We start from the raw sequence: 20,808 nt of genomic DNA, 5'->3' as shown, positions 1-20,808 counted from the left end.
TGCTTCCAGTTTTGGGCTCCACAATTCAAAAAGGATGTGGAGAAGCTTGAGAGAGTCCAGAGAAGAGCCACGCGCATGATCGGAGGTCAGGGAAGCAGACCCTACGATGACAGGCTGAGAGCCCTGGGGCTCTTTAGCTTGGAAAAGCGCAGGCTCAGGGGTGATCTGATGGCCACCTACAAGTTTATCAGGGGTGACCACCAGTATCTGGGGGAACGTTTGTTCACCAGAGCGCCCCAAGGGATGACGAGGTCGAATGGTCATAAACTACTACAAGACCGTTTCAGGCTGGACATAAGGAAGAATTTCTTTACTGTCCGAGCCCCCAAGGTCTGGAACAGCCTGCCACCGGAGGTGGTTCAAGCGCCTTCATTGAACACCTTCAGGACGAAACTGGATACTCATCTTGCTGGGATCCTATGACCCCGGCTGACTTCCTGCCCTTTGGGCGGGGGGCTGGACTCGACGATCTTCCGAGGTCCCTTCCAGCCCTGATGTCTATGAAATCTATGAAATTTACCAGTATAGCAAATGTTTTGAAGTCTCTCTCTCTGTCCCTCCCCCCACCTTTGGTAGTCAAAACTTTTAAGATATTCCTTTGATTATCTTGTAATTGCTGGTCTGATCTTTTTAAAGCATCATTTATTATATTAGTGTTTTAAATTATTTTTTAAAAAATTAGCACAGAAATAGCGACCATTTTCAGAGGGAATTTGTAAAGGAAATGATTTCATTAAAATGCACGTTCAGTGCATTGTTATAATAAACCACAGCAAATACATGACTTTTCTTACAAAAATGTTTTATCTTTTCCCAACTGCTACTCCACTAACCACTTAATATTGTGTCCTTTCAGTATCTACAACTCAAAGGATGCATCAGGGTGGTTATGAGGAGGAAGATTCATTAATGTTTGAAGGGGGCGGGTGCTGCCCATACTGACTTTACATTTCAAAGAGTGATGTGTGTGCTGTTGGTTTCCTACCCTGTGTATTATTCTGTCTTTCCAAATCACCATCAGGTTAGTTTCCTTTGCATGTCATTTCCCTTCGTGGAGTTCCAGAGACATCATCACTGGGAATGGATGAATTCCAATGTGTCTCACTGCCGCAAAAAACTGCTGCCACATCAAACTCAAAAGATTATCTAGCTATCATAAATTATAATTGGTAATATTCAAATGCCTTATGCCATTTTTTTGTGGGTTTTTTTTTTTTTTTTTCCAGCAGATGAGATGACATTTGGGGGGAAAAAAATAAAGACAGCTATGAGTCCAGATGGCACAAAACTTACAACAAGGATGAAAAAAACCTGACAGATCTATAGAAAAAGAAAGAAAATAAAAGGGAGACTATAAGAAGAGGGGTGGGAGGGACGCACCCCTTTGAATGTGGCAACTTGATTACCAGAATTTTACCCCCTAGCCCTTCACACACGCACTTCAAAAATCATAGCAATACGTTGATGCTTGGGAAAAAAACAAAAAAAAAGACTAATTTCATGGTGTTACAATGTTCCGCAATCTCTAAAACAAGCCAACTGGTATCCTTGTCTCTTGCCGTACAAGATTGTGTTAGAGAGAAGCATAAACCAATTAAGTGTCAGGAGCAATTAACTTCTGCATTTTTCATGCAATACAAAATGGGAAAATTTTATAGGGCTTCTATAATTAAAGTTAATAAAAATGAATGCATCATCCCCAAAGGCCTGTAAGTTATAGAACTTTCTCTGGTAGCAAAATACCAATACCCTCCACAGTTACTGCAACTTCCATTAAAGCCTGAGCGACTTGACTACCCTCTTCCTCCTCATCTCACACCTCATGCAGATGTTGAGCTAAATTGTTCAAGCTGCAAAGGGCGCAGACACTAGAATTCCAGGTAAAACCCAAGAAAGCGTCTTAAACACCAGGCGAGGGGATCCTTCTCTGGCTCACTGAATATTCAAGCAGTCCGTGCAAGGTGGAGTACTGCCAACAGGTAACATTGATCCATCCATAATTCACATGGGAGATGTGGATTCAAATCCTCACATGAAGAGGGTGGAATCAAATCAGGGACTGCTGTATCCTGGGCAAATGCACTAGTGGCTGGACTACTGAATAAAATAAGGACATGGTTACCAGCTTCCCTTGTCCTCTAATTGAAGCAATCTGAGCCTTCATTTCCTTCACCTTCCTTGTGAGTAGTCATAACCAACCAATTTTGTTTCTGGGTGAACGGGACATTTCACTTGATAGAAAACATCTTTCCATTTTGATGATTAAAAAAACCGGGGGGAAAATAGTTCCATTGCAGTTGATTTTATTTATTTTTGCAAAGGTGTTTCTGACTGGAGAAAGTATAAGGAATGATATTGCATGGAATAACCCTGCCTGGCAGGGCAGATGAAGACACTGCTTAATTTAGAAAGGCTTTTAATTTCTACTTCCTTCCTATTGTTAGCATTTCTAAGAAACATGCAGATGTATGCACACTGGATTTGGCCTAGCATTTTGATTTAACCCTATTTCTATCTCAAGTACTCCTGACCTTAAAGAACATTTATACCAAAGACTCCTGCCTAAGTTTGGGAAAGTTTATATTCTGATACAAACGTTTTTTATCACTTTAGATCTCTCCCCAATATGAATGTACATGTACACACACAATGCTGAAGGCATTATCAGCAATTCATGTGCCAGTGGCAGTTATTCTACATGTGAAATCATATTTTTACATTTTAGCATCCAGACTGTTAGAGAGCATGCCGGTGCTTATGTTGTGGTACATTTCCCCCTCTTCAGCATCAATTTAAGTTTCATTACTCATATTTTCAGCCAAAGGTAATTGTGGAAATGTCAAATTCTTTCTGCTTCCAACGAAAGACAGGAACAATAAGGGAACTAGCAAAAAAACTCCTCTTGCTGCATACACTTGCCGTGCCATCCGTAGCTCTGCAGAGGAAATTCTCAGGCCAAGGAATCATGCAAAGTAATGCCACTGAACAAAGTTAATCACTAGTGCAATTTCAATGACCCTATTGGAATCACATCACAAATGAATCCAGCCTCCCACCTTCCCAGAAAGAAATGTATACAACCCCTCTCATGGTCCATGGTCACCAGCTGGTCAATTTAAAAAGCAAAGCCATTCTGGAGATCTACAGATGAGTTTTCACACATGGTTCACAGCATATTCTCATTGGGTCAGCAGGTGGAAAAATGCTTATCAGCAGACCATTCTCTGGATAAGAACTGTATTAAAAAAGACTGGGAGGGAGACAAAACAAATCTATTTCTTGGGGCACCCTGATTATTCATTCTTGTGATGAAGCCCACATGGAAACAGCTCCATGTGCAGCATGCCATCATGTGTCACCAGTACAGGAACAGTATTGCAGGCAATATATACAAAATACCACATGGCAGCCTGCCTCTGCTCTAGCATATTTAGCAGCAGGAGACATGAGTAAGCCAGTGTGTATTAGGGCCTTCTTACACATTAATTTTGGGGGGGTACCTGGAGCTCTTAGTCTGTGGACTGTCTGCAGATTACCACCACTAAGTGGCTTAAAGCTCTTGTTATGCAGCTCAAAGTTAGACCACTTCAGGACAGGATTATCTCTGATCCACAGTCCCCAGCTCCTGTTCCATTAAGGTGTGGCCACTCCCCACAGATGTGCCTCCAAAGGTGAAGGTGCGACTCCGAACTAGCACAAAGCAGATCAACCTTTGCACAGCTCACAGTGTAATGTGCAACAAGGCCCTTACAGTGCTTCCCAAGCAAGTTATTTATTGTTCTTTTGGGGTGTTTCAAAAGCTTGCTAATAAAAAAAAAGACCCTCTAACAAGTCAGATCTCACAAGGGGTTGATAAACCCAGCCTGCAGTGTCTCTTTAATGCAATTCTTATATAGGGGTCTAATTCAAAGATTGTTTTAAAAGTCAGCTCTGTCAATAGGATTTATAGGTGTTCCTTGCAAAAATTGGCTCTTGAATTAGGTATATTCATTTATTCATGTGTGCTTACATTGATGTTACATGCTATCACATCTCTGTGGATATCAAATAATAAAAGCGGAAAAAATATGTAGGCCCAAGTCTAGTCTCACTTACACTGGTTTTACAGTAGCGTAATTCTCCTAGCACTACGACTGCTCAAAGCACCCTTTGGAAAAAACGGCAGCTCTTAAAACTCACTCAGTTTTTGGTTCTGAAAAGTGATGGGATCCTGGTTTTCTCTGTTTAAAAATTGAAAATTCTCTGATAAAAAACCCCAAATCCACATTTTTCCACAATTAAAATGAAACGCCACTATATTTTATACACACACACACACTCATATATTTGTGTGTGTGTGTGTATGTGTGTGATATATTTACAATTTTAAAGCAATTTGGAAGCCTACCAGTGCCTCAATCACTATAATGAAATAAATTCTAAGTAACCATTAATTCATGGCAATTGATTTGGGGTTTTTTTATATTGGAAAAAGCAGCGCTGTCCCTGCCCCCTCATTCACCAGGATGTGGGTCCAACTGCAGCTGTTCCCTCCTCTGCTGGTGCCCCTCGCTTCCCACCCACAACTCCCCACCCCTGCTGGAGGGGTCCCCCAACTGCCAGGGCTACGGGGGCAGGGACCTGGGTCTGCAGCCCCCTGCCACGCACAGCAGCACCCAAACCCTGGCTACCACTCGTGGGAAGTGGCAGTAGCTGCTGCAATGGAGCAGAGTGCGGAGCCCAGCTCCCCCTCCCTGCCCCGGGTGGCACAGCCAGAGTGGGGTTGGGGCTCCCTGCCCTGCTCCCTTCCCCTTGGGCTTCCAAGTGGGGACCAGCATGGCAGGGCAGAGTGGGACGAGGCAGGAAGGCTCATGCCACTGCGGGGGGCCCCACACCATGATGGCAAGGCACTTATAGCCCACCTGGCACCAGCGAAGGGCACAACTTCCCACCACCACCCCTGTTGCTGCCAGGTGAGCAGGGGGTGCTTTGCCAGGGTGGTGCAGGGCTTGAGACAGCAATATTGATCTTCACCACCCCACTCTGCCTTCCACACCAGGACCTACCCACTGGGCTGTGGAGGCCCTTGCCCCATGCAAATCTGGGGGGCACGTGCCCCCCATGCACCCCCGGGAGTGTGCACAGCATCAGGGAGCCAGCCCTCCCTCCTGCCCCCTGGATGAACCACCCATGGCCCATACCACTCCCAGCCCAGGCCCTGTTGTTTCACATGGCCCAGGGCCACATACTCCACCCCAGCTGGGAAGCAGCCTCCACTCTGCCCAACTCCCTCCCACACTATGGGGGCCTCACTACCCCCCCCCCCCCCTCCCCCCCCCCCCATTCCTCCCTCCCCCCAGCTTATTTGCGGGAGCTGCTCTCCACACTGCCCAGATGCAACGTGCATGCGTATGTGCTTACGTGAACACGATGCCCCCTGCCTGACCATCCTCCTACCACTCCCCCCAGCCCCTTGCAGGCCTGAACTCTGCCAGTTGAAAGGGAAAACCCACTATTTCCCATGTGGTTCTCCTTAAAAGGAGACAATCCAGATTTTATTGAGTTTTTCCACGGCAGACGGAAAACCTGGATCCCTGAGAATAAGAAAAATTCTTCTGTTGCAAAGCACTCAGAAAGACCACAAATGGTCAGAATATTTTTGACACCCTGGATTCTTACTGGAAATCCCTGTGTTTATAATGTATAGGTGGCTGCACATCTGACAATGCTAATATTGTTTGGCAATCCACATCCTTAAAGGCTTTCTCTGTCACAGCACCCTGGTTTAGAATAACTGCCATAGAGCATAGCCTGATTTAAAGCTGAAATTCAGCAGCTCCTTACATGGACAGAAGACTGCCATTTCTCATGCTTTTTGAGGACAGACAGTATAAATGGCCCACTTCTGAGACTGTTGTTATGTAAGAATATTCATACATTTGAGTGCATACCAGCACTTCTTAATTCACACTTCATCTGTTACTGAAACCTTCTCGTCATGCAGGTCTTCTTTTCCAAGAACTAGTATGTACTAATTTCTAAGCACTCTGTTATGATAGGTTTAAAAAAAAGCAGTGCCTACTAATCATGAATTTAATCAAGAATGGATTAAGTAACCTCCTCCAAAGACAAACTTCTAAGTGAAATAGTGGTAGCAGCAATGTTAAAAACAGAGGTTTCCTGAACACTTAAGCAGTGGGTGAAATGCAATTGAAATGTTGATGCAAACTTTACCAAAAAAATAGTACATGAAAAGCTTCTCTCAAGTGTTTCTTTTGAAAGATACAGATTGATGCCCATGAAGGTCAGTATTTCAATTTTTAAAACTTCAGGCCAAAATGTGACTATTTTGCTTGAGAGAGGATCTTCTTCTAAGCACATTTCAATGACTTTTAGTAATTTACTCTCTAACTCCTTTATTTTACTCTCTTCAAGAGCCAAGATAGTTCTCCTTTTACAGCAAGTATACAATAAATTCAGTCAGATCAGAACTAGCTCTTTGTACCAAGATGTACCCACACATATATACAGGACGGTGTAAATCCTAGTAGTACTAAGCAGGAATCCTCATAACAATCTGCCTTGCATCAATAGGAAGACAGACCTCTGTCTTTTTTTAAGTCATAATTTAAAATAAATAAATAAATAAAAATGTGGATTTTCTCGGGTTTTATTTTTGCAAAAGCTATTAAGTATTTTGATTGAATTCTCTTACATTGCTTTCTCTCTAGGTAATCAGGTTATGCTGTGAAGCATGCGATCTTATTACAGTTTCCTTAAATATAAAAGTTGTATTTCCTTCATATAGAACTTTCCAATTGTAATGAAACATTTATTGAGCTTCACCATCTTATACAATTATAATTTGATTTCTGTTATAACAGAGCTTTCTACTTCCTTCCCACAGAAAATACCGTTATATTGGGGGTTGGGTGACTCCTAACAATTGAGATGCAATAACACGCGTATCTTTTAAAGGGCCACCCAAACATCCCGCAGTAACCTGCTATAGTATGAAAAGAAACCCTCCTGTGACTGCACAACCCCGGTGGTCACCAGCACCTTACACTAGAACTGATTAGAAGAATCAAACAATTACAACCTATACTTGACAAAGGATCAGACATTGAGAAAAATATTCTATGCCCCTCAGCTCCTGGTTTCCAAACAGGCCCCAACTTTGCCCAACTCATCATCACAGACAAACTCCACACAGTTCAACAGACCTCAAATGGGACACTGCCTTGCCTTAACAGTAGATGCTAAACCTATCAGCACATCTCCACTGCTAACATAATCAACACGCTCTGCAATGAACTCATCAGAATCAATGGATCCTCCATACGTCTTCCCTAAAATGCGATACATCTGATCCAATGCACCAAACATGCGCATCATTTTTTAATTTTTTTTTTTTGCTATAATTGTGTGTGCAATTTAACAGCAACTACACACCAAAATAAGTTCTCTCAGAAAAAAATTATATAAAAGGACAGATATACACACATCCGCAGGACCGCATACTCCCTTCCTAACTTCATTATCCTCATGCTCAATGGAAATCTACAGATGCAGCATGTTGTAATCTACCTGATTCCTGAAATTCTTCGTTCACACTACAGGGGGAAATGACTTTTTTTCCCTTTTTATAGGTCTTGAGCTTTTCTTCTGCTAATTGTTTGTCTGCTACTCCTGGAAGTCTCTCCCCTCTCCAAATCCACAGCCCAACCCACCGGTTTTAATTGAATTGCTGTGCCTGCTTCTTTCCTCAGACCTGATGATGAATGCCTTGCCTTATCCCAACCATGCATTGGGTCCAGTAAAGATGTCACCTTGCCTTTTGCATAATTCCTGATCCATCACGGCTACAAAATCACTGCAACACTACCAAAGTTCGTTAAAACAGCTGCCTTCTATTGTGGCTAAAATAAGGGACCATTTAAATATTCCTTCATTTACTGTACTGTAGTAGCCAGGATCATGAAGGGAATATGGAAGAAGCAAGATTTGCTTGACAGTATCTTGTACTGGGCAGACAAGTTGGGAAAGATGTCGGATAAGCTTTTTGGCACAAAATACCCTTCTTGCAGTGTAGGAATGAGACAGATACAGCCTAAGCCAGTGACTCTCAAAGAGTGTGCCACAACCCACTAACGTGCCATGAGCAATGTAAGGGTGCTGCAAGATGCCCCTGGGTGACGATGCAAACTTTCTCCTCCCCTGCCCAGCACCTGTGCCTGCCCTAAGTACTGCAGTGGTGCCTGTGACTGATCCTCCGAGTACTGCTGCTGCCGTCCTGTGCCCCCTGGCATCCCACTCCACCACACACGCTGCGGCGAGCAGACGGGCAGACAGATGAACAGACAGAACCACACTTTACAGCCTGGCTCATTCCTTCCGCTCCTCCAACATTCACAGTATCTGGAGGAGGGAGCGTGGGGGTGGCTGTCAGCATGTGAGACCCTGCAGGAGAAACCTCAGCAGTGGGGGCTGCTCTTTTTCACCCGGTGCTGCAGACCAGGAGTTAGGAAGGGGCAGACAATGGAAAGAGCAGGGCACAGCAGGGTGAAGTCCTGCTGCCACCAGCTAAAATCAGTGATTTTCAACGTTTCTAGCCTCAGGGCTTCCCTCCTTAACATTTTTAATTTAGACTGAGCTCAGTGATTTTCAACTGGGATGCCATAAAATTCAGAGAAGCTATGGAGTTTTTTAAACAGTGCATCTCAATGCTGGTCTGACTTCCTCTGGCAGGGGAATGGAGTCTGTTATGTTAAAAAAAAAAAAAAAAAGGCTATATACACATATCTTTTCAGCTGTAAGTGAAGGGTGCTGCCAATTTTAATACAAAGAATGTGTGTGTCCCAGGTATCAAAAGTTAAGGAAATACTGGGTGCATCTACATGCACAGTCAATACACAGAAAGCTTACTGCGTAGTAAAATGCTGTGGTCAGCTCTCTCCATGAGCAGTACCATGCAGTAGCTAATGCACAATTAATCTACTACCTGTAATTACAAGTAGTAAAAAACCACATTAGCCTAATTTACTGCACAGTAGCTGCTGCGCATGGTTAAATGGTGACAGTTTACTAAGCAGTAGATTAGTCTACTGCACAGCAAAGCATCCTGTGTTTAACCCCATCATGTAAATGAGAATGGTCACTTAAAGGAAGAAGGCAGGACACTTGTGGAGCAAAGCAAATGTATTGGAAGCAGTTACAAACCAAGGAAAGAGGAGTTGAAATAGAGGAGCCTAATTATGTAAAGGAATGAGACTGTTCAAAAGGAAAAGGAGGCGTTAGTACCTGCGAAGTTCAGAGCCATGACAGCTAAAACAATGGAAGCCCACTACTCAAAGACTAGTGTGAATGCAAAGGGAAGATCTGGGGACTGATCTTGCCAAAAGTGTATATGTGGGGGAGTGTGCGACTGGTTAGTTGGAAGAAAAGCAAAAAACAGACAAAGCACATGAAAAAGCAGCAGAAGAGCGGGAGGTAAGCAGCTTTGTGTCTGAAAGCAGCAAATGAAAGACAGCCTAAAAGCAAACCAGGAAAGGGAGCTTTTTTTGGACAAAGTGCTGTTAGAAAGAGGCTTTAAGTTGCAAACAAGAAACCTGCCTTTTGTTTGCTTCTTGATGTAAATCAGTGACTTTCTGTCCATGCCTTGAAAAATAAGCAGAATTGCAACGAAGTAGCAGCTATCCTTCTCATCATTTTCTCCTCCTAAAAGAAACCCCAGACCCCAATTGGCCAAATACTGGCTAACTGCCCAGACAAAAAAGGAGTAATACTGCGGTGCATGTAGAAAAAGGGGAATATAATTATATTGTGCAGCAGTTATTTACCAGATTGACACGGATTATCCAGTCCTGTATATTCACCATATACAGTTTCACTCTTCCAGAATAAACTCTCCTGGGAGTGATTTAATCCTCATTGTTCCCAGGTTATTGAGTAGCCATTTTTACTCTTGAAGATAAAGTCTGAACATGTGTGTACACCCATGATTTCTCCTGGAAAAGCAGCAACTATCCCAAGAGAAACTGGATGTCTATAAAAGGCCATGGTGACTGACCATTATTTTGTTGACTGATGCTGCACATTAGGTTCCCTGAATCATGTATCGTACATCCACTCAACTCTCCTTCTATTTTCCCTTAGCTTCAGCGGGAGCTTGAGGGAGGCAGGAATCCAGAAGCATGCCCCAAATTCAATAGATACCATGCTGTCCCCTGTGACCCAGCATACATATGACTGTGCAAATTACAGCAAATTCAGTGAACCTATACATATTTCCATGGCAACTACAGAAACAAATATTCTAAATGGGGGAGGGAAATAAATGGGGGAGATGGGGGATAATAAATAAATGGGGGAGATGTTTATTTCCCTTATCAGATAAGATAAAGTTCATAAATGCTTTAATTATTTAAATTTATTCTGAAAGATCATAGGAAAGTAGGGCTAGAAGGGACATGAGGAGGTCATTTAGTGCAGACCCCAGCTCGAGGCAGGCTCATCTCTAATTAAAACACCCCAGTACAACCTGCTCTTAAAAACATCCAAGGATGGAGATTCCACAACTTAGAGAAGTGGCCTGTTCCAATGTTTTACCACCCTCCTAATGAGAAAGTTCTTACTAATCTCCAAACTAAATTTCTTCTGCCTCAGTTTGGAGCCAGTGCTCCTAGTTGTGTCTCCTACAGCCACAGAAAATGATCTATGCTCAACTTTTTATACTTCTCATCATGCCTGGGCTTTGCAAGCACTGACTGTTTTGTAAATAGATTTATTTGAATGCTACAGTGAGATCAAGACCAATATTTTTGATTGTCAGAAGCAAACTACATTTAAAATGAGATTTTTATGAGGGCTTGATATCTGCCATCCATGCAACATTTCTGAATAATCAAGCTACTTATTTCACATCCTAAATATCAACTGAAAGTGTACCCCAAATCTGAAATCTGTGACCCAAGTGATTAACCCAAAGTCAGAAAAGGAGTCTCTGTTGAGAAGTCCTGGAATATAACCTTGACTAATTCCATTCAATAGTGCTTAAATTATTGGATCACAACTCATCTGACATTCGCACAATACTATATTACATCAGTATCCATCTGCCTTTGCTGTGCAAGGTGCTGTACCAAATAATAAAAAAGGTAACAGCATGCATCTGTCACCTCTGTTCCTCAGTCCCACCTTCCCCAACACATACTGGCTGCTTGTTTTTAAACATCCATGTCAGTCATTTATAGGAACAGATGTGTAATTTATAAAGCAGTTTCACTTATTAGAAAGAAGAAAATTAAAAAACATAGAACATGAAATATCCAATCCCTTTCACATTTACTCTCTCTGAAAAGCTTAGTTGCTAGATTCAATTGATTCATAAAAAGAATATAGTCTCTGCTCTTCTTCCCCCATTTTCAATTTCCTGGGTTACTAAAGTTGAAAAACTCATTAATGAAAGCTCTTTGCATCCATAACTCAGGACATAGAGCTTCTTTTCAAACCTGGCAATAAAGCACCATTTACAGCTGAAAAGAGTTAGGGCTGGTTAGATCAAATACCAACTAATCTAAATGAAAGAAACAACATGGCAAAAGTAATTGCTTGTTAGCAATCACCCCCCAGCTGCAGCATTATAGGCTGTGCAATGAAGTATGCCATTGAGAAGTACTACCCAGTGTCAAAGGACACACTGAGATAGGGAAAAGACCGAGGAAAATCAGAGTAAATCGACCCATGTTTAAAATGAACAATCCAGCTATGTAATTAGCCAGGAGAAAAATTACACATGATGTGATGTCCTGGAAGTTCAGACAACCCAATCTGAAGCAGGTGTGTATGAATCAAAAAAGTATAGGAAAAAGGGGTTAATAAAAAAGAAATGTTAAAAAAAGGAAAAAAAGGAATATGATAAGATCCTAGACACAACTCCAATCAGTCATTCTTACTCAGCTTCTCACTGCAGTTTGTGCTGGAAACACCTGTTTGTTTAATATACAGACACAATTAATGATATTTTTGCCCAAGGACAAGAAGCTGAGATCAATGTTCTTCATTGGATTTGCAGTCATGATCACAGGCAGCTAAATTCAAACAAGGCAATACGTACGTGTCCAAGATGCCAAAGTCCAAAGAAACTATAAGACATCTATACCTTCCCCTCCCATTTGCTACTGAGATCCAGGATATCTTTATATTTTGGAGGCCAAGAATATCCAGCTAGTGGTAAAAAAGTTTTTGTACAAGATAGAGAACCTTATTCATGATTTGAAGCTAATCTCTGTTACAGAGTAGGAGAGTCCTTTCAAAGGCAGCACATTAACTCTATCTGCCTCCTGCGGGCTTTCTTGCACTTTCTTTTGTTTCTCGTAATGTTGGCCGCTGTCCGAAGCAGGATACTGGACTAGATGGGTCCTGCATTTCATCCAGAGTGGCAATGCCTATGTTTATGTTTGGCATGTGCTGTCCTATCCAAACCTTCTACACACCCATCTTGTACAGACAACTTCTGCACGGATAGCTACACAGGAACCCAGAGGTGTCAACAGCTGGCCACCATTTAGTGCTGCGTTTCCAAACTTATTTGGTGTCTATTTTTCTGCCAAAGAGCCAGAGTTATATCCCTTTTGCTTTCCTTTCTCTCATCTGGTTTGCATTGTATAAGCAGGTAGGTAACAAAGCTATTGAGTGTAAATATTGTAACTACATCTTTTTTGCACAGAAAGGTAAATATTGCATTAGTATTTTGCTAGGTGATATTGCTATCAAGAGTGCTTTTACTTATTAACAGTCGTACTGAATGATATTCCCATCACCAGGGTCTCACCAGCACAAGTGTCTTCTCACAGGTAAGCTATTTTAATAATTTTCTTTCCCTGTTCCTTTCCAAGTACATGGGTCAGAGCACCTCCCCATTTTTTTTAAAGTTCAAGTGCCCACCAATTCCAGCGGGATGTTGAAGGGAACCTGGCACCCCAATGGCATAATGCGGGGCACAGTTATTATGCCAGTTTATTTCCGCACACACTGAACTGTTTTTCTACAAGAGCATTCAGAAAGCAACACCCAATCTGACCTAACTCAAAAGGTTGTCTGCTTAATGATGCCTGTTTAATTTCAATTCATTACATTTCAGCACTGTACAAATTATTATTCTCCTCTTTTAAATATGATAAATTATTTTAATAAACTGCAGGTTCAGGGGAACAAAGTCGATTTTTGTTATGCAATGTCTGTGCTGCCTCTCGGCTCTGTCAGAGGAAGCATTGCCCTTTCCTCCTAAGAGGCTTGGGGGAACAATTGTGTTTTCATTCCTTTTCAATCCCTTACGCTCCATTCAAGCATCCTGCCAGCTCTGCCTCTCTTGGAATATACGGTACTTTTGTTCTTAAGGAAAATGACTATTTTTAGCTCATGAAATATGGTATAAATCACTGTGTGGGTCAATGCTTGCTAATTACCCATGACTAAATCCCAATTTAATGTGTACTGACACAGAGAATTCCAAATAATAATGCCTTCTCCCTTGCCACACTACACAGTCATAAAATATACATTAAAAAGGCCTTCTTTTAGGAGAGCAGGTGCTGAGACTCTGTACTGACAAAAAGGCACTTCTGGGGTATGAAATACATTATTGAATTAGCAGTGAATGCATTCGTTATGACTGAGTTATGCTCTGAACATGTGATACAGCCACACCAACTCCTTCCATCGTCCTTTCAGCCCATCTTCACAGTTAAAAAAAAAATTCATTAGTTGCCCGCTGTATACATTTTGGGGAACAGTGCGGTGCAGAGAAGATACCAAAAAACCTGAGGGAGGTAAGGTTAGGATCATGGGTGGCTTGAAGGCAGTGGACTCTGTGGAAAGATAAAAGGAATTATGTAGATGCAGAGCAGATCAAATGATTTTGCGGATGTAATAAGAATGGGGTCATGAGATTCCAGCTTTAAAGGAGCCGTATGGTTGTACTCAGAGAAGAGGAATAGGATTCCTCGCACATGGTGTGACCCCCAAGGAAGTCTCCTTCCATAAAATCAAAGCCAACCCAGAAACTCCTTTTTTTTTTTTTAAAGGAAAAAAACTGTTAAGGTTGCTAAGTAACAGCAATGTACATGCCTATCACAAAACAGAGCAGAAAAAAAAAAAAAAAACCCCAAGCATTTGAAGCTAGGTAAATGAATAGTTAATGGCACTATAAATCTTATGCTGCCACATAAACACAAACAAACACATTTTTCTTGCCACGTATGAAAGAATAAATGTTTAATCACACCTTAATTCTGACCCATTGATTCCTTTTGTCGGTTACTTTTGCTCTTTTAAGGCCAGCCTTCAAATATTTATCTTTCACAGACCTTGTTAAGAGTGATTTATCAGTTCAATTTTTTCTCTGTTGGTAGTAGATAGTTGGTCAAAAAGTGTGTGGTGATTTAGCAAGTCTACATACAGGCCATAAGTTCAGCATGGGGCTGGAGATGCTGCCTACGAGTCTCCCCAAGCCAGCAAAGGCTCTTTGTAAGGTAAGGTTTGTCCATCTTCTCTGCTCTTTCACCACCATAGTGAGCTAAAACCTACAGGAATGGCAAGAAGATATCCTTTAGGGCTAACCATGAATTAAAATTTGAGAATCATCCACACAAATGTAGCACAGTTGGACATAGTGATGTAATTTCATAGATTCATAGATGTTCCTTTCAGATGACCTACTGAGGGTTGGAAGGACCTCAGTAGGTCATTGAGTCCAACTCCGCCCTGGGCAGGAAAGAGCACAGGGGTCAGACCACCCCAGCTAGGTGCTTGTCCAATCTCCTCCAAGGTAGGGAAGAGCACTACCTCCCTTGGAAGCCCATCGATGGTACTGCTTAGGACAAATCTCTTTGTCCAGTCACAACCACAAGGGCGATGAGGGATCACCTGGTAAGAAACTTTGATGGGGCTGGGCTGGGAGTCAAACAAAAGGGACTGTCAGGTCTAAGAGAAATGATGTTCACTGGCCATTTTGGTGGGGGAGGAGACGGGGCAGGGGGCAGACTGAGCTGGAAAGCACTGGCAGAACTACGAAATGGTATTAACGGGAGATGTCAGAGGAAGGGGCTCCAGAGCGAAAGAACGCTGAGCAATCATGCATGAAAACAGATTCAGGTCTCTTCAAAGGACTGGCCATTATCTGGGGTTAAGGCAAAGTGCTGGGGAATGTGATGCAAGGAAATGTGGACTGATGCAGCAAAACAGGCAGCTCACAGGAGTTAATCCATGGTCCCATCCAGATGCTGGTCCCCTTACTGCTCTGGCCACAACATGGGGCTTTCCTTCCAGCTTGCTCTTCCTGTGCCTGCCCCAGGGGCTGACATGCTATGGTGCAGTGGAGAAGCCCGTGGTGGGTGAGCTGGAGGGGCTGCCCATGCATGTGTGTGGTAGAGCAGCTGCCTAGAAATGCTGGGGAGCCTGCCCACACATGTTGGGGAGGGGCTGGGGGCTACTTGCAGTGGAAGTTGGGGGTGTGCGGAGGTGCTGCCCACATGCATGCAGTAGACGGGTGATGGATTGCTGTACAATGGACCACTTCCAGAGGACCACCTGGGCAGGGGATGTCCCCACCTAGCTTAGTAGTGGTGAGAAATATGATACATTTCATGATTTATTTCCCTTCAGGTTGAGGAAGGACCTTGATTTGGGTCTCCCACTTCCTGGGTGAGTGCTTGAACCACCAAAGCACTGTATAGAAACCGCCAGCTCCTCTGGCCTCATTTAACAAAAAATGAGTAAGCCCTACTCACGCATTTCAAAGAATGGTGTAGGCATCTCCTCCCAAGAGCAGGTCCCAGGCTCGAGATCCCTTTCAGCCCTTGTTCAGGCACCCAAGCTCCAAGAGAAGAGTGGGAGTTCAGACACAGCCCTACACCTAGAGTTTCCCACTCCAGCACCAGCGCCTCCTTCAGCAAATGTGTTTTTGGAATTGCCCATCCAAGGCACCTCTCTCCCCACAGGCACCATATAGGAAGCCGAGGCACTTAGTCTGGTTTCTGTATTCCACTTGGGCCAGGTGCCCAAGCCCTGTTTTGAGTCTTGCCTTTACTAACAACAGGCTAATCATGTAAAGTCCTGTCTGCTCACATGTCCCAATGACAGGGCAGTATGTGGCCAGCCCTTTATAGGCTGAGCATCTTTCAGGTTTGGGTCCATCCCAAGCATTTTCCTCTGCGTGTCATCAGGTCAAAAAGCAGCTAAACTGACAGTAACTAAGATCATGACTATGTAGCAGCCTTAAGTGAAGTGATTACTGGTCTCAGCAAAGAGGATGGAAATTTAGCGCTTAAGGCCATGTGTAGACGAAACGTGGGGCGTGTGTGCATGACACTTTGAAGTGGGCTAAAAGCTTCTGCACTGCTTTAATGGTGTTGGTGTTTGCTTGCCTCGGCAGTGTGTTGCGCATTAATTCCAGCCACTGTAGGAAATATTGTGGCCTAATGCACCTTAAATGACTTGGGGCGCAGCAAACTAAAACGCCTTGGAGGAGTTTTAGTTTGCTGCACCTACAGCCGCGGAGTGAAGCACTGGGCTCCGTGCAGCTTCACAGCTCTGCAGGCAGTCCTGCAGGCAGTGTGGCAGTCTGCCTGAGCTGCACAGGGACCCGGTGCTTTCCTCCACAGCTGCGGTGCCCCCCCGGGACCACATAACCCGGGTGCCTGTGGGTGGGTGCCATCTGGGGGGTGCCTGCCGCTGCTGAAGGGAAGCACCAGCCCCCACACAGCCCAGGGACTGCTGTACTTGCCAGCAGCTTGCCCTTCCCTCCCCACCACCGGAGAGGCAGGTAAGTCCACAGAGTGTGTGCATGACATGGGGATTTAAATTGGCCCTAAATTAAAGCAGTATTTTAAAAAACCCACCACTCCAGTTTAGGGCCCCTGTTTTTGTGTACACCCACCTTAAGACTCCTAGTGGGATCCCTGCAGACATGTAGGTAGACTAGCAGAGTGAGTGTTTCCCTAATGTATCCGACATTCAACCTCAACCCAGCTCTTTTATAAGTACCGAGTTCACTTTATCGTGTTTCTCTTCTTTAACAAGAATATACCAAAGCAAACAACAACAAACAGGGGCTAATAGCTGTACAACTCATTACAGCCCTAAGGCTCTCAGACATGTGCCACTTTTAAGGCGACCATTTTTTTTCCTTCTTCTTCGGGAATTATGTTTTTATGGCACTTCCAAGAGCTACATGGAGCTGAATAACACTGTAATTCGCATTATGAAGTCCAATTCAGTTACTTTCTATGATACGAGATTCCTTGAATATGCTGGCCTATTGATTGGCTTGTCCGAAAACACAGCCTCATTTATTATGGTTTGATTTAAGCAGATAGAGCACACTGGAAAGGTCATTCATTTTTATCCATTTCTGGCAACCACCACCCCCAATTCCATTAATACTATTTCCAAATCAATGCTGCTTTACTTCTCCCTTTGGACTCTCTGGAGCATAGCTAGGATCGATGGAGCTTGTTCTGTACCCAGTTTGTAAAGCACTACACAGAAACTTGCAGAAAAAGAATGCCTCTGTTTGTTGATGCAGCAGAGAGAAACTATCATTTGCTTACTCAGACACATTGAAATGTAAAATGAGTTATATATTCAAATGCATGTGTCAGTAATTACTGACAACATGGAGCAATATATTTAGAATGGAACAAAATGTTTCACTGTCATAAAGAATCTGGCCTTGCTTGAAGCATAACTTTAAAAAAAATGCACATCTAAAAATCTTTTCAGCCTTAGCAAAGTAATTGTCAGGACTTTTAGTTTCTGGAAAAGATGGCGTTCAGAAGAAAAACAGTCGCCTGAAAATTTTGAAGACACTTTCACAAGCAAATGCCATAGCCATTTTCATCCAAACTGAACACAGCTCAATTTCAAACCTGAAAAATAGAAATAAGCTTGAAATGTCAAAATTAGGGGCATGAATGTCCATCCATGCCCCCCCCCTCCTTTCCTGATAAAAGTTAGCTTTCATCAGAGGAAGCAGGATTTGAATACAGCAACCACCACACTCACCATAACGCACAGGTAACCCCGGGGTCCTGGCTCCGAGATAATCAGCAGAGAAGCATTCAGATTCACCGCTACTGCTTCGCGGGTCAGGCAAATGATCAGGAGCTGTGACAGCCACCTCAGCGCATGGGACTTCACTTTAATTTTCTCAAAGTTTTAGCTCCTCCCCTAGTAGGTGGCTGTTAATAACCGGTTTCTTTCTTTCTAGCAATTTAGAGCCACGTTGGCCTATGTATTCAAAATCCAGTACTGAAAGTACTCAGAATGCCAAACAGTGAGAAATCAATGAACCCATCAATAAACGACACAAACAGCCCTCATACAAAAAGAAATTATGATCTCTTTGGAGATCAGAGACATAGTAGTGACCTCACATTTGAGATCACCCTCCAAAATTACATGCTTGAAAGCACTCATTGCTAGGGACTGGGTCATAGACAGCTTGGCCTATTGTTTAGGCCATTGAGGGGTGGTTAGGAGGCCAGGGCCTGGGTCAGAAATCAGGAGCTGGAGCAGACTCTACACCATAGGCCAGAGCCAGGATCTGGGGATCACATGCCAAGTTACCAAGTCTAAAGGACAATCCACAGGGCCAAGTCTAAGAATACAGACAAACTGGGATCAGAAGCCAGGAAACAGATCCACAAGGAAATCCAAAGCTAAAGTCCAGAAACAAGCCAAAGCCAGGGTCAAAAGCCAGAGCCTGCAGGAGCCAGGAGGCTTGCGGAAATAGCTGGAGTCAGAACTGCTGGCTGGCCTGGAGGTTGTGGCCACAGGTGGGAATAAACAGAGAGACTGAGCTCCTGGTAGCTAATTAGGAGGCCAGCCAGTTCAACTAACTGGGGCAGAGCTTGTTAGCCAGGGACCCAAGGCAAGTGTGGCTGCCCAGGCAATCGGTCCAGGCTGGGAAGCCTTCTAGGGTCCCTGGCACCCATTTATAGTTTACCTAATTTCACCCAGCAGACTATGTGTTGTGTGCCTTTCCTAATCCAGATTCAACCAATTCTTGATCTTTGTTCCCACCACAGGATCCCAGCCTACACAATTTATTGATGCTAATTGCTCCCAGACACACTGTGTATGTTTTGAGTATCAGTTGAGTCATCTCTTCAGCATCACATTAAGCTCTGGAGATATGCAGGCATCAAACTACCCTAGCAGTTTAGCAGCATGACCTTTTACTTTGGTTCATAGTGATATACTTAGCATATATTTTCCAGGTACAAAAGGCATTAGCTAACAAACTGTGTTTAAATTAATTAGAGACTGGCTGGTGCTACAAGTTTCCCAAGTGTGTTGAGGGATTTCCACATTCCCTTTGTTTAATTTTGATATAAGAGAAGGTTTTGTGGCTGTCCAGAAATCACCTGCAGCCAGAGGTCTCATACCTCTTATGCCATCCACTGGCATTTGTGCAAAGTGTTTGCCATAACAGAAATGCCTGGAGTAATTTTCATTAAGCAGTAGCAGTTCCTAGTCCCCAAATAGTATCAGGCTTATAGTTTCGTTTGATCTCTCTCTCTTTCTCTAGATCTGCAAGTCTGCAATGACTGACATCACTTTCTAACACTGCAGGTATTCTTGCTTTTGGGTTTCTGTTGAAATCCATGTTAGCAGTTGACAACCCAAGCTTCACTGATATATTTGGTAATTCAGTAGTCCTAAATATAGATCAGAGCATGATCTTTTTTCACTGGGTGCATCAATATTTTGACACCATTTTTCACCAACCCATTAGATCAGGGATAACGGGACAAAGCAGTTACAAGTCCAAACCCTTCACTGCCTGAACTCATGCTCCCTCATCTGTGACCTATTGTCACATGCTACTGCAGTATATCAGACCTATTGCAATTGATTTGATTTGCACAAACAACTACTTAACTGTAGCATTTTGTTGTAAGGTTATCTCAGGGAAAGGAGAATAATAATCTAGGGCAAGTACCCAGTTTCTTCCAGCTAGTATAAATAAATCTTTGGCTACTTTACATCACAGGCCTGATTTTTCCTATGCCACTAACATTGGCTCTTTCACTGGATTTGGCATGTATTTTTTGGCATAAGCTATAAAACTTAACAGCTTCTTTAACACTGCTGTTCATTTAAGGCCATTATAAAATGCCTCTGGCCCATCTCTTAAATTTTTCAATTCCAAAGTGACCTTCATGAATCCTTTTAAAAATATTTTTCTGTTAGCATCTCAGGAATTACCATGTTTCATCTCGGACCAGACAGATTTTTTTTTTTTTTTTTTAATCAGAGCGATCTGTACATAATTTAACTTGGGATTTTGCTCCACTGACCTTTTGTCAAATGCTCTAGAGAGTCTCTGTAAGCATCAAGTCTCTTCCAGGCCTGTATTTGATTTACAATTCACACATGTGTAGTTGAATAAATAACCTCTGCATCCTCATGAGGGGAGCAGGGGGAGGGGAGGCTGGTTACTAGACCCCTCTCGGCAAACACAAATCAGGGATTTATGGTAAGTATCGGTTATCATTGGCCTATATCAATAAAGCCATGAAACTTTTCATATCCATGCACTAAAGCCCCCTTCTTTTCTTGACCTTACTGTTATCAGCATTAATTGAGAAGTATGAGATACCTAAAGTGCTTCTGAGACAGTTACTGTCAGAAACAAAGTTACCTTTTGACTGTTTCCCTTTTTGCAAATGCACTTTGCTTACAGATGAAGAACGAAGCACCCTTTAAACCTTCTCTACTTGTTGCACATTGCTAAAATGTTTGCAACCCTGGTAGGGCATT

The 20,808-nt window shown here is 43.1% G+C and overlaps 1 protein-coding gene across 1 annotated transcript in view; it reads right to left on the bottom strand.

The window, feature by feature from the left end:
* Positions 1-20,808, bottom strand: part of DCC (DCC netrin 1 receptor) — a 1,018,850-nt gene that overhangs the window by 934,799 nt on the left and 63,243 nt on the right. The window lies entirely within an intron of this gene.

Source organism: Alligator sinensis, unplaced genomic scaffold, assembly GCF_000455745.1.
Source record: "Alligator sinensis unplaced genomic scaffold, ASM45574v1 scaffold701_1, whole genome shotgun sequence".
Taxonomy (NCBI): domain Eukaryota; kingdom Metazoa; phylum Chordata; order Crocodylia; family Alligatoridae; genus Alligator; species Alligator sinensis.
Note: the sequence above shows the minus strand (reverse complement) of the source record. Positions and strands in the feature narration are given on the sequence as shown.